This window comes from Saccostrea cucullata, unplaced genomic scaffold (genome assembly GCF_032062105.1).
Source record: "Saccostrea cucullata isolate Sc308-1 unplaced genomic scaffold, CSIRO_AGI_Scuc_v1 ctg11130, whole genome shotgun sequence".
Lineage (NCBI taxonomy): Eukaryota > Metazoa > Mollusca > Bivalvia > Ostreida > Ostreidae > Saccostrea > Saccostrea cuccullata.
In genome coordinates, this window is record NW_026923679.1 from 1 (window position 1) to 16,191 (window position 16,191).

A 16,191-nucleotide genomic window follows, 5' to 3' on the forward strand; every position below is an offset into this window, starting at 1 on the left:
CATAAGAATGAGTGATAAAAAAACATTCCCCATAATTTTTGATTACATACTGAGACGACAGATACGTAATTTTTAGGATTAGAAAGGAGAGTCTATAATAATATAGTTATTTTCCATAAAAATTGCCTATTATTTTATTAAAATTGTAATACGGAAGCACTTTCCCCACAATGTATTCCATGCGCCCAATTCCTCACAAGTCGGTTATGTCGGGTAAGAGAGAGAGAGAGAGAGAGAGAATGGTAAAAGCATCATTATGCTTACTCTTTAGACATATCATGTCGTCCAAAATATTGCATTTGTCATTCCATCACAGATCTAAAATAAAAATTCCAGCTATTTTATACTGAGGATATTGTAAAGCAGCAAAACATAATGTAAAATATCGTTTTAAAAAAATGTTCACTTATCATCAAATCCAGAAGAGTACCCAGTACAGCAAACGACATTGAAATGTATTAACTTCTCAATCTATTTCTTCCTCCATTACCTTCTCTTTTCCATGAATATCCTTGGAAACTCTTAACAATAAACTTCTAAATGCTTAATGAAAAGAAAACCAAAATACATTTTTGAAAAGAAAACCCCCAAAATCGTTTTTGAAGTTCATATTACATGGCTTGATAACGTATATCTACATAAATTTTTGTTTAGATATATAACTCATTGATCTCCAATGACACAAATTTACAGAAAAATTGTTTCCTCTCCCACTACCCCAAGGTTTATATATTTTTCTTTTTTGTAGTACCCAAGTCTTGCCTGGATCTTGTCCATTTTTCGGGAGTAAAGACGATACTGAATTAATAGTTTTAATTTTTCTTCAGTAATGTGTAACTGTGAAACACTTATGGCACCACACTGTATAACCAAACTGGACTGTAATCTTACCTGACATGTATTCGATGTCCATCATGCTTATAATTTTAAAAAAAATATGTTTTACTTGTGCAAAATTTGGAACCAACATTCAAGCTTTTAAAAATCAACTTTGACGTCAAGGTAATGGCTAAAAAAAATCATTAAGGTATTTTTTGAAAAGTATTGTCACAGGTAATGCATAATACAAATATATGAAAGCCTGTCCTCCTTGTAAAAAAATTCTACAATATAAATTTTCTCAAGCTTCAAGGTTAAGTTCGTAGCTGAGGTCAAAACTCACAGTAGATTTGATAAGGTCTTGTCAAAGGTAGTGTATATTTTAAGAAAGCCCCCTCCACTTCAGAACAAGAACAACGAACAAGGTTTGTTTTAAGTTTATTGTTAGATGGTACCATTTACAGGTAGTTTTATGCAAGTTTCATGGTCAACGTCATGCAGTTAGTATTTTGTATATACAAGGGTTGTCCAAAAAGTTCGTGGACAATTAAGTTTTTGTTAAAAAGAAATGGTTCTATATATATATATATATATATATATATATATATATATATATATATATATATATATATATATATATATATATATATATAATATATATCAAAATATATCCCATGAAAATCCAAGTCAGAAAGATTTAATTTTTATTGATGTAACTTTATATTTTTGTAAAAATCGGGGTCTTGAAAGGGCGCAGATAGTGCGCACGGACCAGTCTGACGTTACACTAATTTCATTACAACGTCAATCATTTAGATTTTGAAGTTTTTAATACATGTTTATGGACACACTCTATATTTTCTTTATTATGTCACACTGCAAAATGCTAGCAATAATCTTTAAGTATAGATTACAATTTGTTTAATTCTTAAAATTTACAATACACACTGATTACAATCGTCATCAATATCAACAATTCGCATACCTAGGCTGAACAGTCCAATCTGATGTTTTGCTAGATTTATAAGAACGTCATGAAAAGAAATATCCATCATGTTTTGACACATATTTGTCAGGGTTTTGTTTAGTATTTTCACTGTCTATATAGTGACCGATACTTAAGATATCAAAAATAAGTATAGCCTCTTTATTTATGTTACATATATACTCAACAACAAAAAAAGAAACGCAAATTGTTTTACTCATCAAAGAAATTTTGAAAAAGTATATGGAACAACTATATCTTTTTTATCATTGGATACCTGTGACTTATTTAAAGGACAACTTTTAAAACCCAAGAGTTGAATTATTTCCCTTAATTGATCATGTTTATGAAAATAGTATTTTACATGATTTCCTGTAAATTGGAGGTCTATTTTCATGGATATTTTTGATTTAGAGAACCAGTAAACATTCCTATTAAACCCATATTTAAAATTTGATTGCAATGTTAATGCTGCAATGTCACGCCTAAACAAAGATGAATGCAACCGAGCTAGCCGGAGCTACGTAACAGAAAGACACAACTGCATTTGGTATACATCAATCGTCTTTTCAGGGATCAAACGTGCGTTTCAAGCAGCTAGGAACACAGATGATAGACCAAGTGCTTCTGAAGGACCGTGAGGGGCTGGTTCATGCATTCGTGCACGATGTCCGTATTTTGGAAATCCACTAGCGCTGAGACATCGCAAAAGACATTTGGAGGCGACGACAATGACTTCAACTCCCCACTACCTCCCTCTCCAACTTTTCCCACTCTCTCTCTCTTCCACTCTCCCCACTCCCTCTCCCTCTCTCTCCCTTTCTCCCCACTCCCTCTCTCTCTCTTTCTCCCTCTCTCTCCCTTTCTCCCCACTCCCTCTCTCTCTCTTTCTCTCTCTCTCTTTCTCCCCACTCCCTCTCTCCCCACTCCCCTCTCTCTCCCCACTCCCTCTCTCTCCCTTTCTCCCCTCTCTCTCTTTCTCCCCACTTCCTCTCTCTTCCTCTCTCCCCACTCACTCTCTCTCCACTCCCTCTCTCCCCCTTTCTCCCCACTCCCTCTCTCCCCCTTTCTTCCCACTCCCTCTCCCCACTCTCTCTCTCCCCACTCCCTCCTTCTCTCTCTCTCCCCACTCCCTCTCTCTTTCTCCCCACACCCCCTCTCTTTCTCCCCACTCCCTCTCTCTCCCTTTCTTCCCACTCCCTCTCCCCACTTTCTCTCTGCCCACTCCCTCTCTCTTCCTCTCTGCCCACTCCCTCTCTCTCCCTTTCTCCCCACTCTCTCTCTCCCCATCCCTCTCTCTCCACCCCTCTCTCCCTCTTCTCCCCACTCCCTCTCTCTCCCTTTCTCCCCACTCCCTCTCTCTCCCTTTCTCCCCACTCCCTCTCTCTCCCTGTCTCCCCACTCCCTCTCTCTACCTGTCTCCCCACTCCCTCTCCCCACTCCCTCTCTCTTCCTCTCTCCCCACTCCCTCTCTCTCCACCCCCTCTCTCCCCACTCCCTCTCTCTCTCTTCCCACTCCCTCTCCCCACTCTCTCTCTCTCCCCACTCCCTCTCTCTTCCTCTCTCTCTCCACTCCCTCTCTCTCCACTCCCTCTCTCTCTCCCCTTTCTCCCCACTCCCTCTCTCTCCCTCTCTCTCTCTCTCTCCTCTCTCCCCACTCTTCTCTCTGCCCACTCCCTCTCTCTTCTCTCTCTGCCCTCTCTCCTCTCTCTCTCTTCTCTCCCCACTCTCTCTCTCCCCTCTCTCTCTCCACCCCTCTCTCTCTCTCTCTCTCCCCACTCCCTCTCTCCCCCTCTTCTCCCCCTTTCTCCCCACTCCCTCTCTCCCTTTCTCCCCTCTCTCTCCTCTCTCTCCCTTCTCTCCCACTCCCTCTCCCCACTCCCTCTCTCTTCTCTCTCTCCCACTCCCTCTCTCTCCCTTTCTCCCTCTCTCCCCACTCCTCCTCTCTCTCTCCCTCTCTCCCCATTCTCCCCACTCCCTCTCTCCCCACTCCCTCTCTCTCCCTTTCTCCCCACTTCCTCTCTCTCTCCTTTTCTCCCCACTCCCTCTCTCTTCCTCTCTCGCTCTTCCCACTCTCTCACTTTCTCCCCACTTCCTCTCTCTCCCTCTCTCCCCACTCCCTCTCTCTCTGCTCCACTCACTCTCTCTCTCTTTTTACGCGCTCTCACTATCTGCCTCTCTCCCCACTCCCTCTCTCTCCACCCCCTCTCTCCCCACTCCCTCTCTCTCCCTTTCTTCCCACTCCCTCTCCCCACTCTCTCTCTCCCCACTCCCTCTCTCTTCCTCTCTCCCCACTCCCTCTCTCTTCCTCTCTCCCCACTCCCTCTCTCTTCCTCTCTCCCCACTCCCTCTCTCTTCCTCTCTCCCCACTCCCTCTCTCCCCCTTTCTCCCCACTCCCTCTCTCTCCCTTTCTTCCCACTCCCTCTCCCCACTTTCTCTCTGCCCACTCCCTCTCTCTTCCTCTCTGCCCACTCCCTCTCTCTCCCTTTCTCCCCACTCTCTCTCTCCCCATCCCTCTCTCTCCACCCTCTCTCTCCCCTTTCTCCCCACTCTCTCTCTCCCCCATTCTCCCTACTCCCTCTCTCTCCCTTTCTCCCTCACTCCCTCTCCCCACTCCCTCTCTCCCCACTCTTTCTCACTCTCTCCTCACTCCCACTCTCCCCACTCCCTCTCTCCCCACTCTTTCTCACTCTCTCCTCACTCCCTCCTCCCTCTCCCTCTCTCCCCACTCCCTCTCTCCCCACTCCTTCTCTCCTCACTCCCTCTCTCCCCACTTCCTCTTCCTCTCTCCTCCCTCTCTCCTCACTCCCTCTCTCCCCACTCCCTCTCCCTCTCTCCCAACTCCCTTTCTCCCCACTCCCTCTCTCTCCCTCTCTCCCCACTCCCTCTCTCTCTCATTCTCCCCACTGCCTCCCATTCTCCCCACTCCCTCTCTCCCCACTCCCTCTCTCTCCCTCTCTCCACACTCCCTCTCTCTTCTCTCTCTCCCTCTCCCTCTCTCTCCCTCTCTCTCCCCCTCTCCCTCCCTCTCTCTCTCTTTCCCTCCCTCTCTCTCTCTCCCCTCTCTCTCCCTCTCTCTCTCCTCTCTCTCCCACTCTCTCTCTCTTCCTCTCTCCCCACTCCCTCTCTCTCCCTTTCTCCCCACTTCCTCTCCCTCTATCTACCATCCCTCTCTCTTCCTCTCTCCCCACTCCCTCTCTCTCCCTTTCTCCCCACTCCCTCTCTCCCCCTCTTCCCCTCTCTCTCTCTCTCTCTTTCTCTCCCACTCTCTCTCTCTCTCTCCCACTCCCTCTCTCTTCCTCTCTCCCCACTTTCTCTCTCTCCCTCTCTCCCCACTCCCTCCCTACTCTCTCCCCACTCACTCACTCTCTCTTTCTTATAAGATTAATGAAAACAAACCAAAAATTATTATGAAATGTTTTGTTTCTTGTCGTTTTACTTAAATTATTTTACCTATAAGCAGAATGGTACATATTGCAAAAAATGTACTTTAAAATAATAAGGGGAATAACTTTAAACATCACAAAATAATGCTTCTCAGTTAGCAATTTGATCATAGCATTATATGTTTATGCGTTTAATTTTTTACATACAGTGTACATGTTTGAATAACAGTGGTAATAGATTATAAACTTTATCTGCCTTAGTTGGTCTGAGCCAGTTCAAGACTTTATCTATCTTATCTAGATTGTGTTCTGTCCTGTCTTTCAAAACCATATTATATGTATTTCACTCTGTCCTTTAAAAAGCACACTTCTTAGGTGAACGTTGTAACTTGGAATACTTTTTCTAATCTCTTGTAAAGAATTTTAAAGATTTTTTCTTATGTTTACTTTGATATCCCATTGTACCCCACCCTACACCTGGGCGTCATGATTTCAAAAAAAAACCTGTTCACATGGAGAATTGTATTAGAATTAAAACATAAGTCACTGCAAATTTAAGTGTAAATCATGTTCATATGGAGAATTTAATGCAAATTAGTTTAATTTACTGCGCATTAAATTACTTCATATTAGCTCCAAGTGAATGCTAATTGAAGCTTATTAAGGATACCTAACACAAACAAAAATTTGATGCATGAATTTATATGCTTTTTTGACTGATTTTGATTTGAAATGACATATATGATTTATCCCTGAAATATAAAGAAATTGTAGGTTTTCCTTGGTGCTTTGATATTTGAGATTTTGTTATGCCTTCTATGTAGTTCAATACAAAATTTTCCACAAATTTTTTACCTTATGATATAATCTTATAAAATTCTCCCACTACATTTGAAAACATTATTAAGGTAACCAATTTGAATGTAAATCTATTAGAAATATTGCTATTTACTTTAATAAGTTTGTGTTATTTATCCTTAAAATTAAATTTTGATGTATGTGTAAGGCCAAAATTAAGTCACAGGATACATGTTGGTGGCTAGATACAGGTATCAGTGCTATAAAGTGGAGCCTCTTTTATCCAGATGCTTTGGTTCCTAGTCAATTTGTCTGGATATCTGAAAAGTCCTGATACCTGAATTACCAGTTAAATAAGACAAAACAACATTAAAAAATTCTGTTCCGATGAAAAATCGTATGGATACTGAAGCATCAGGATATCTGGCATCCATATATCTGAAGGTCCACTGTAGTTGGTTCAAAAATTGAGGAAAAGTATGTTGATCACTAAATGCACACCTGTAGCCACTATGATTATTATATCAATGGATGGATCTGCATACATGACGTGATTTACAAATGATGTCATAACAGCCCCACTTAATAGCCTTTTTGTAGGAATAAATTTTTTTTTGCACTAGTTTACTTCACTTTAGCTGGCAGGTGAATGCAAATTAATTCACATTATTTTAATTCGCATTAGCCAGTCCAGTCCAATATGAAAAATCGTAATATTATGAAAAAACGTAAGATTACGAAAAAGCGTAATATTACAAGTTATCGTAATATAAAACTTATATTACAATTTTTCGTAATGTAGTTAAATTACGAATACGTGTAATATAGCAGATTGTAAGAGACTATATTACGAAAGCATTGCAAGAAATTGAGTGGTGGATAGCAAAGTATGACGTCAGTAATATATCAGATTCCACGGCTACTGATAGCACGCGGTCAGTTTAGTCAGTTACGCCTATCAGAAAGCACGGAAATTCAAGAAGAAAGTACCGCCAGCGATGGGTGAGTGGACAATTTCTTTTATTATTCTTTTATAGGAATTTTCCCAAGGATAAGACCAAATTTCCAGTAAATTTCAGTATTTGCTTAAGCATGTCGCATTGGTCTATATCACCCGAACTCCCTACTTTTCTTGCAAAGTCTACCCTAAAAATTACACCTTCGTCTCATAATTCAACTGTTCGTGCAATTCTTATTGAAATACACAGAATTCAAATCTCAGTAAGAGTCGTACAAGTTATCGCCCGTGACATCTCGTAGTAAACGTCATACTTTGCTACCCGCCACTCAATTTCTTGCAATGCTTGAATTTGTCTTGGATTACGAAAACTCGTAATATAGCCTCTTACATCAGCTATATTACGCGTATTCGTAATTTAACTACATTACGAAAAATTGTAATATAAGTTTTATATTACGATAACTTGTAATATTACGCTTTCTCGTAATCTTACGTTTTTTCGTAATATTACGAATTTTCGTATTGGACTGGACTGTTAGCTAACTTCACATTAATTAACTGTGAATTAAACTCTCCGTGTGAACAGGGCATCAATATGTCTAATCATGACTTTGCTGTCCTTTAGAAAAAAACAGAAGTCTCTGTCAGGACTGAAACTCTACTGGTTTGTACTTATAATAAATGAAGACAAAAGTAGCAGTTGGGACTTGAAACTTTACAACAGCAATAAATAGAATAATGATGCTTGATTGAGCTCTTTTTGTGGCAAGATACTGCAATAAGACTACAGCTGTAGGAGTAGCTATTAATAACCTTTTAGAGTATTTTCAATTTTTAGTAACCATGGCAACACCGTTCATCGAAATCAAAAATCTATACACGGAATTATGTATCTTAGTGTAGTCTACTTTTATTCCAAATTACTTAAATCAGACCAAAATTGTAGGAGGAGTAGCATTTTGAAAGTATTTCACAAAAATTTCTATTTTTAATAACCACGGCTACACCTTTCATCAAAATCAAAAACGGATACACAGAATTATGTAAGTTTGTATAATCTACTTGTGTGCCAAGTTATATTGAAACCAAACCAAAACTGTAGGAGGAGTAGCATTTTGAAAGTATTTCACAAAAATTTTAATTTTTGGTTACCACTGCAACATTGTTCATTGAAATCAAAAACCAATATTCAGAATTATGTATCTTAGTTGTGTGCCAAGTTATAATGAAATCAGATCAAAACTGTAGGAGGAGTAGCATTTTGAAAAATTGTTTACAGACAGATGGACAGCTAGACAGACGGACGTCAGACGCATTACTATCTCATAAGCTCTTCTGGTCTCTGAAGCTTAAAAATATACGATAGGGTAAAACAAAAAAAATTTTGTTCAATATGAAAATGCCCTAGGAAAAATATCTTGAAACTTGTGAAATTATTATTTTAAAAAATCAGTATAAATTACATTTTAATTCCTGGACAGTTTTTGAAGGTTGAAATGCTGGTTAAAAGTAGTGCTCAATAACATGAAAACATAAACTGTGTGTGTGTGGAGGGCCCTAAAAGTAATGTCCAAGGTTAAAATATTTGAAACAGACTGATAGACAATTACCGTAGAATCCCTATTAACCGCCCCGGGAGCTTTGAAAGTTGCAAAGAAGGGGCTGTTATTTTGGTATAAAATTTTTTATAATATTTAATGTCATTTTTTAACTTCAAAAATTTTAAAGAACCACTAAAATAAATTTAGATATCTAACTTTACTTTAAGTGAAGATAATCCACCCAAATAATGCTATATGATTCATTTTCCACCAAGAAATTGGATAATAAACAAGTTACATATTCACTTTCTTCAAATTTTGGCAGACTTTTAATACAATTCTAGATGATTTTAATCACTGTACAGGGGACCCTTATTTTCTGATAATTGAAAAAAGACCTAGGGGGCGCTTATAGGCTCAGATGAGGTTAATAGGGATTATACGGTAATGACATTTATAAATATACTTCTGCAAAAGCGGACAAAACAAATGAATAGAATTTCCAAAAACAGCTGTCAGTATAATTCTGATTGAGAACAATAAAATTTAAATTAACAAATCAAAGTAATTACAATTCAAGTACTTTAATGTATTAAATAAAAAATAAAATTATGTAGCTCAGAAATTTTAGAAACATATTAAGTCAAAGAAATGTCTTTAAAAAAAAATTAATTTAAATAGGATGATGGCCACCAATATTTTATTCCAATTAGATCTTTAAGGCATCCTTAATTAAGTGTGGTTTCAGCATTGAAAGGCTGATAATTTTAAAAACTTAATTATTTTATTTCGCATTTTCATTTAAATTTCTTATTAAAACATGACTGATAAACATGTTCACCTCAGTTGTGACTATATAGTTTTGTTTTGTTTTTAACATAGGTTTAAAAAATATTTACAAATAATGTGTGTGTTTTTTTTTAAATTAAATAAAAAGTCTATCTAGCCTTTCTTTGTATATTTTATTAGATATTCACATGATGCATTCATTAAGGACAGATGATACAAACAAACTCTTGTCAAAGAATTTGAAAATAACAACTTGGGTCATGTTTAAATGAGCAAAATGAATAACTTTTACCGCGTAGTTATTAATTTTTTATTCAGATTTGCACAAAAATGGAATTTAAAGTGGAAAATATTTGTATAGATTAATAAGGATGGTTTCAGAAGGGCAGACTTTTGAACATCACAGAAGGTTTACAATTTCTTTATATTCTAAAAATTTATTATTTGCATCATTTGCAATGAAATAAGGTCAAAAAAAAAAACCAATCCAGGCATCCATTTTTTTGTTTCTATCATCTGTTCTTAACAGCAAACTTTTAAATCGAAAGCATATCTCATTTTGAAATAAATAATTCTTTTTATTTTCTTTTAAAAAATACAGAAAAATTCAGATAAAATATAATTTTAATAGCTTATAGATATTGGTCTTTCAATGTTGAAACCATTGTTTAGAAAGTGTGACTCAGAGATCTTTAAGATAAAAAGTTGGTGTACGTGGCATTAAAGACACTTGGACACAGATTTGAAGTTAATTTTTTCTCTATAATATTACGACTTATATATTTTAATAGCATTTCACACAAAAATTAATTAAAAATCTTATTTCATTTATAAGTTATCAAAATTTTTATTTTTTTGACGGGTTTGATTGACACGTCCTTGCACTTTCACAAATATTAACTTTATTCTTAATCCTTAGGAAAAATGGCAATCCTGTTGTGTATTAATGAAAAATATTAATACTATAATCCAGAAAATTAAGAGTAAACATGTTCGAAAGCAAAACAAACACACAATGTATTGTCAGTCCGTGCAGTTGTGGTGAGCAGACTTTGGCAATCAAACACACCCGGTGAATTGTAAACACCAAACAACAACACGCTCTTGCCTTGTTTACAAAAACTGTGTACATAACACGAGTGTGTTCGATTTGCTAAACTCGATATCTGTACACAACGGAATGACGATACTTGTGAAGAAGATTTTGCTTTCTAACATTTCTACTCTGAATAAAATTATTTTTCTGGATTTAAGTTTTAATATTTCCCAATAATACACAACAAGATTGCCATTTTTCCTAAGGATAAAGAATAAAGTTAAAATTTGTGAAAGTGCAAGGATGCATGCGTCAATCAAACCCGCCAAAAAATTTAAAGTTTTAATATCTTTTTATTGAAATAAGATTTTAAATTAATTTTTGTGTGAAATGGTATTAAAATATATAATTCGTGATATTATACAGAAAAAATTAACTTCAAATCTGTGTCCAAGTACCTTTAAAGGCTTTAATAATCTGAACTGATTAATCTGAATAAAGGGCAATAACTCTAGTTCACTTCAATTTGGTCTAAATTTTGTATAGAGAGAAAAAACAATTAAAAGATGTTCAAAAGGCAATGAAAACAAAATGAATATAAAATAGACAATAAAATTAATGTTTGAAATGAAAATTAAATATGAGCAGATGAAATAATAAAATATTGGCAGTCTTATTCAAATCTACTCTCGATATTTATATAGTGAGCAGGTATAAGGGTGATATTCTCTACTCAGTACCAAAAATTTCAGTATACATTAGGGCTGGGACGATACAACCTTTTCTATATCGATACGTATCACGATATTTGAGCCACGATACGATATGTATCACGATATGTTTAATTGCTTATAAAATCTTTTTTTGCATTGAAATAAACAAATTATTTCTTTGCAAATAAGAATACTTTATTCAAAATAGTTGTTTATATGTTGTAAAACAAAATTATTTTACTCAAGTAGTGTTAATTATTATTTATTTCATATCTATATTTATATTTAGCTTATTTATTTTATATATTAAACCCCAAATGTGAAATAAACAAAGAAAAATAGAAGTAAGATTTTTGGGGCGATATTTCTTCATATGTATCGATATGCGTATCGTCCTCACATATATCACGATATATCGATATCTCGATATATCGTCCCAGCCCTAGTATACATGTACTTTGATTCACTTCAAATATAAACTATGACAGACAGACATTTAGTCTATAGCTACTGTTACTGTTGTCACACACCTACTATATTTCACTTGATCAACATACAAACATATGTATTAATACCTATCATATACATGTGAATGTACATGTGACTAAGAAGGGCAAGAGGTGGGGGGGGGGCATTACCTGTACCTATTATGGGCATTCTCCCACAGCTACCACAGCTCTGTCAACATCTGTTCAGTCCAGTCAGCAGTTGTCAAATAATATAAATATGTATCATGCAGTGCAGTGCAAGGTGTTAGTATAAGAATCTGAAATTTATAACTATATATTTGATCAATTACCAATACAATAAGGAGAGGGCACAAATCAATTACCAGTACAATAAGGACAGGGCACAAATGTGTAGTTTTCAATTTACATGTACGGCTGTATAGAGTAGATAATAATACAAAACAGACAGACAGACAGATGAACGTACAAACAGACATCCGAACCTCAATAGCTAAATATACCCTCCCACTTTTCAAGCAGGGGGTATAAAATTCTTAACTATATACTGGTTAGGTAAACAAGTGCTGTATGGTAGACTTTCTTACCAATCGCTGGTGGAATAATTCCGATTGAATTTTCACAGAGTCAATGCACACAGAAGTTACAATATAAAATCACAGGTCACAGTGTTGATCACTATTGTACTTAGGCTAACGTCAGCCAGCACAAAACTCTCACTGTTGACAGTTAAAACAAGTAGCTCTCACAAGAAGGAAGGTAGAGGCTGACCATCATTCATTAGCTAACTGCTTTATCCTGTGTACGCACCATCTATCCATCATCAGCAGCCAACTAGAGCGCCATATGTAGAAGTGGTCTTATGTGAAGAATATAACACACGCATAATTATGGGTCCATCAATCATTAAATATTGCGGTGTTGATATGGATGTATTTAGATGTAGTGGTCACAATAGTCCTACAATAGGAATAAACAATATTAAATAAGCATAAATGAGATGTGTTTGTGAAACAACTGATGCTCCCACATGGTAGATAATTATAAGTGTTACCCCTATTAAGTGCTAACTGTTCAAAAGTTATGACCAAGGTTAAAGTTTTCAAAACTCAGGGTCAAACTCTTAGGTCAAAGTCAAAAATACCTACATGTATGTACCCATTGAAGGTTTAGTCAAATATTATCGAAAATACACATGTTAACCTAGCTAGCCCCAACTCAGGACTTGATATTCCTTACATTCAGGTCTTCTAAAAGATTAACACTTATTGAATTAAACATTTACTCTTTTTCCCAAAATTTCAGTAAAATACACCCAATTTATAGGCAGATTGACTTTTTCTGGTTTTTTTATCATACAAAAAACTTGGAATTTTAAGAATTTAAGGATTTATTAATATGTGGATAGGAAAGCCTTCAAAGTATCACTTTTTTTAACCATAAAACTTGTACAAGGAAAATGCCATATACCCATATATGCACCCACTCAAAAGTTATGGGCAAGGTCAATTTTTTTTGCATACAATCAGGCAGATTAACAGGACATAAACTGTATAACCCCAAATATTTGATTATATTTGAATTAGACATATAAAATGTAACTTATTTAATTTAATGTGCATATTTCCCCTTACATGAATACAGATCTGACGAAGCTAGATTAAGTCACAACTGTATACTTTTTTTCAATTTATTTTTAAGGTTTTACTTACCTTGACTGGACTTGTCTGTTCCTTCCCTTTGTTCATATGCTGGAAGAAGTCAGTCACCTTTGACAACTAAAATAGATAATAAAGAAATTAAAAGAATCAAATGATATTTGCTCTGCATTAAAAAAAAAAACAAGATGGTGCGTTTGTGCAACTCTGATGTCTCTGTATGGCAGCTTAAGGCTGAGGTTGAAGTTTCTTAAATGCATGTCAAACTCCAAGGCCAAAAGGTCAAAATTGTTGGTATCAAGTGTAAGGTCTTTTCACAAGGAAAACACCGGACCCGTGAAATGTGAAAGCTGTAGTATTTACAGTTTAAATGTTGTGACCAAGGTTAAAGTTTTGTACAAAGTGGGTCAAACTTTAAGGTCAAGGTCAAAGGGTCATTTTTTATATTTGACAGTGTAATCACTATGAATACATATGTGAAGTATGAAAGCCTAATTATATTAAGCACCAATTGTTCATAAGATATAGCCAAGATTAAAGTTTGTTTGTTTTTTGTTAAAGTGTGTCAAAATCAATGGTCAAGGTCAAGACGTCAAATTTGGTGGTATGCAAAGAAAGGTCATGTCACAAGGAATACACCTGTGAAATAAAACCATATATAGCTTCATCCAATAAAATATTATGGGTAAAGTTATAGTTTTTGTCAACAAAGGCAAACAGATAAACAGAAAGATGGATGGACAGAACAAAAACTATATACCACTGGATCTTAATTACAGCGCATAAAAATTAACAATAAACTTATAAGATAATCAGGTCCAGTACAATCTCTTGATTTAGCTATATAGCTTTAAATATCTATATAGCTTTATTAAACTATTCAAAATAGCTTTATTTAGCTATTTTTTTTCCTAGCAGTACTTATACTGTAGAAATTTTCTTTGAATGGCTGGTTCCCCCCCCCCCCCCCCCCCCCCCCCATGAAATAGGATTTTCGACTTTGGGCAACTTTGCTTTTTTTTCAATCGATGCCACGTCCCTATACTTCACATGATTTAATATCCAATAATCATCTGTTTCACAGGCGGGTTTAAAGGGGGACCAGCTCCCCCTTCTTTGTGTCCAAAATATGCATAAGATTTTATAAATCTGTGGTTGGGGGCCCCTACCCCGACCCCAAACTGCCCCCTCCCCCCCCCCCCCCCCTTCAAGATTTTTTGTTCGGTCACTGTGTTTATCTGTTTATAGAGCGAGACAGACTCAATAAAGCTGCATGAATATGTCTGATATACTATACATACATATAGATACATACCAATAATCTTTCAGGTTCCAGGTTTGTCAGCCTAATTCTAATAAGTCATACTTCATAATAGATACAATAAGCTTAACATTTGATGAACAAAGGCAGTTCACCAATAGCGGGGGAAATTCTAAAGTATAAGCCTATTGGTTCTTTAAACCACATGACATGTATCACATGTCTGAATTTGGCCAAAAGAGGTGAAATAGCCACTAGGCATTATAGAGCGATTGAAAGAGTAACTAATGATCATTCAATAGCACAAGAGAATATATAGGACAATACAGGATTGTGTATCAAATTGTGTTTCAACTCAAATCAATGGCGGATTTAGACTGCCCCCCCCCCATTTTTGTGTCCAAAATATACCCCCCAAAAAATGATAAATAAATTTTCCATGGTGTGGCTATGCTCCCCTCCTCCGACCTCAGCCCCTCCCCCCCCGTTACAAATTCCTGGATCCACCACTGATATAGAATAAAATTTATTACCAAATCCAAATCCATCGTCTCAAGCCACGGTCCGGAGTCCGCATATAGCTCTCTCCTAGAATGGGAAAGGATCGTACATTTTGCCGTGGTTTGCGACAATGATCCAAATCATAAAGGGCCTATTGGACATAATCATAAACACTGTAACATATATGATAATTACAGATGAACATGATAAAGTAATTAATACACAGAGTACAACATATGACGAAGAGCATATCTATATTATATATTGGTGGCATTTTAAAGTTTCATATGTAGACATGCACGATGGGTTGTTGTGCAATATGTGCATTATCATTATTAATGATGTACTTGTATATCTAAACAATGATGATGATCAAGTGAAATAATCATAAAAGCAAGAAATACAATGTTCTTTTAAATTCATTTATTCTTCATAAATATATTGATATATTGAATACTTACAATATATCGGCTTGAAATAATCCTATTTGGATCTAATTTATAAAAATGTGTGGCTAATGCACTTATCTACATGCAATTCTGTGCAGACATCGTGATGGCGCGTTAAAAATGTACATCAACATTCAAAGCCCCCCCCCCCCCCCCCCCCCCCCGTTTGAATTTTTTCTAATAAATAAAATTTATACGTCCATTATCCTAAAATCAAGGAGAAAACATCTCTTATTTGTAAGAATTTGTCAGCTTCCGGGGGATTCGCCCTCCGGAACACCCACTAGGGTCTTGTCCTATACCCACTGGCGCCTGCAGTGCAACCCCCAGGACCCCTGCCTTCCAGTGTGCCCTCTGCGTTACGAAATTTCTGGATCCACTTCTAATATTTGAGTTTACCATGGAGACACTTAACGCACTTTGAAAAAAATGTATAAAACAAAATTCTGGACTTCAAAGAAGATGGGCGCATTTGGCGAGTGATCTGCAGGAATCATTTGTACGAAACAAAATGGTTTAAATGTCCATGATTTGGTTGGCTAAGCATAGCTGGTCATATTTTACAAACACGTTCATAGTTTTTTTTTTCATTTAGTTTGAAAGACATTGTGAAATTGTAACATTTGTCCATTTTTCCTAGGGAGTACTATAACATAGTATTGTTTCTCAAAAAATTTATAAAAACCTAAAATATTTAATGCATATATGCATGATACGTCTTCGTGTACATTATAGAATAGAAGAGTAGAATTGATTTCGCTCGAGAACCAAAATTTATCTATAATTCAAAATTTTAATACATCAGTACATAAAACGAAACTGAAAA

The 16,191-nt window shown here is 36.3% G+C and overlaps 1 long non-coding RNA gene across 1 annotated transcript; it reads right to left on the reverse strand.

Annotated features, from left to right (window-relative positions):
- Positions 1-11,665: 11,665 nt before the first annotated feature.
- LOC134264645 (uncharacterized) lies at positions 11,666-14,565 on the reverse strand. Its single transcript, XR_009991586.1, has 3 exons — positions 14,470-14,565; positions 13,209-13,274; positions 11,666-12,456 (listed from the first exon to the last, which is right to left on the reverse strand). It is a non-coding gene; the product is annotated as an uncharacterized LOC134264645 (long non-coding RNA).
- Positions 14,566-16,191: the final 1,626 nt, after the last annotated feature.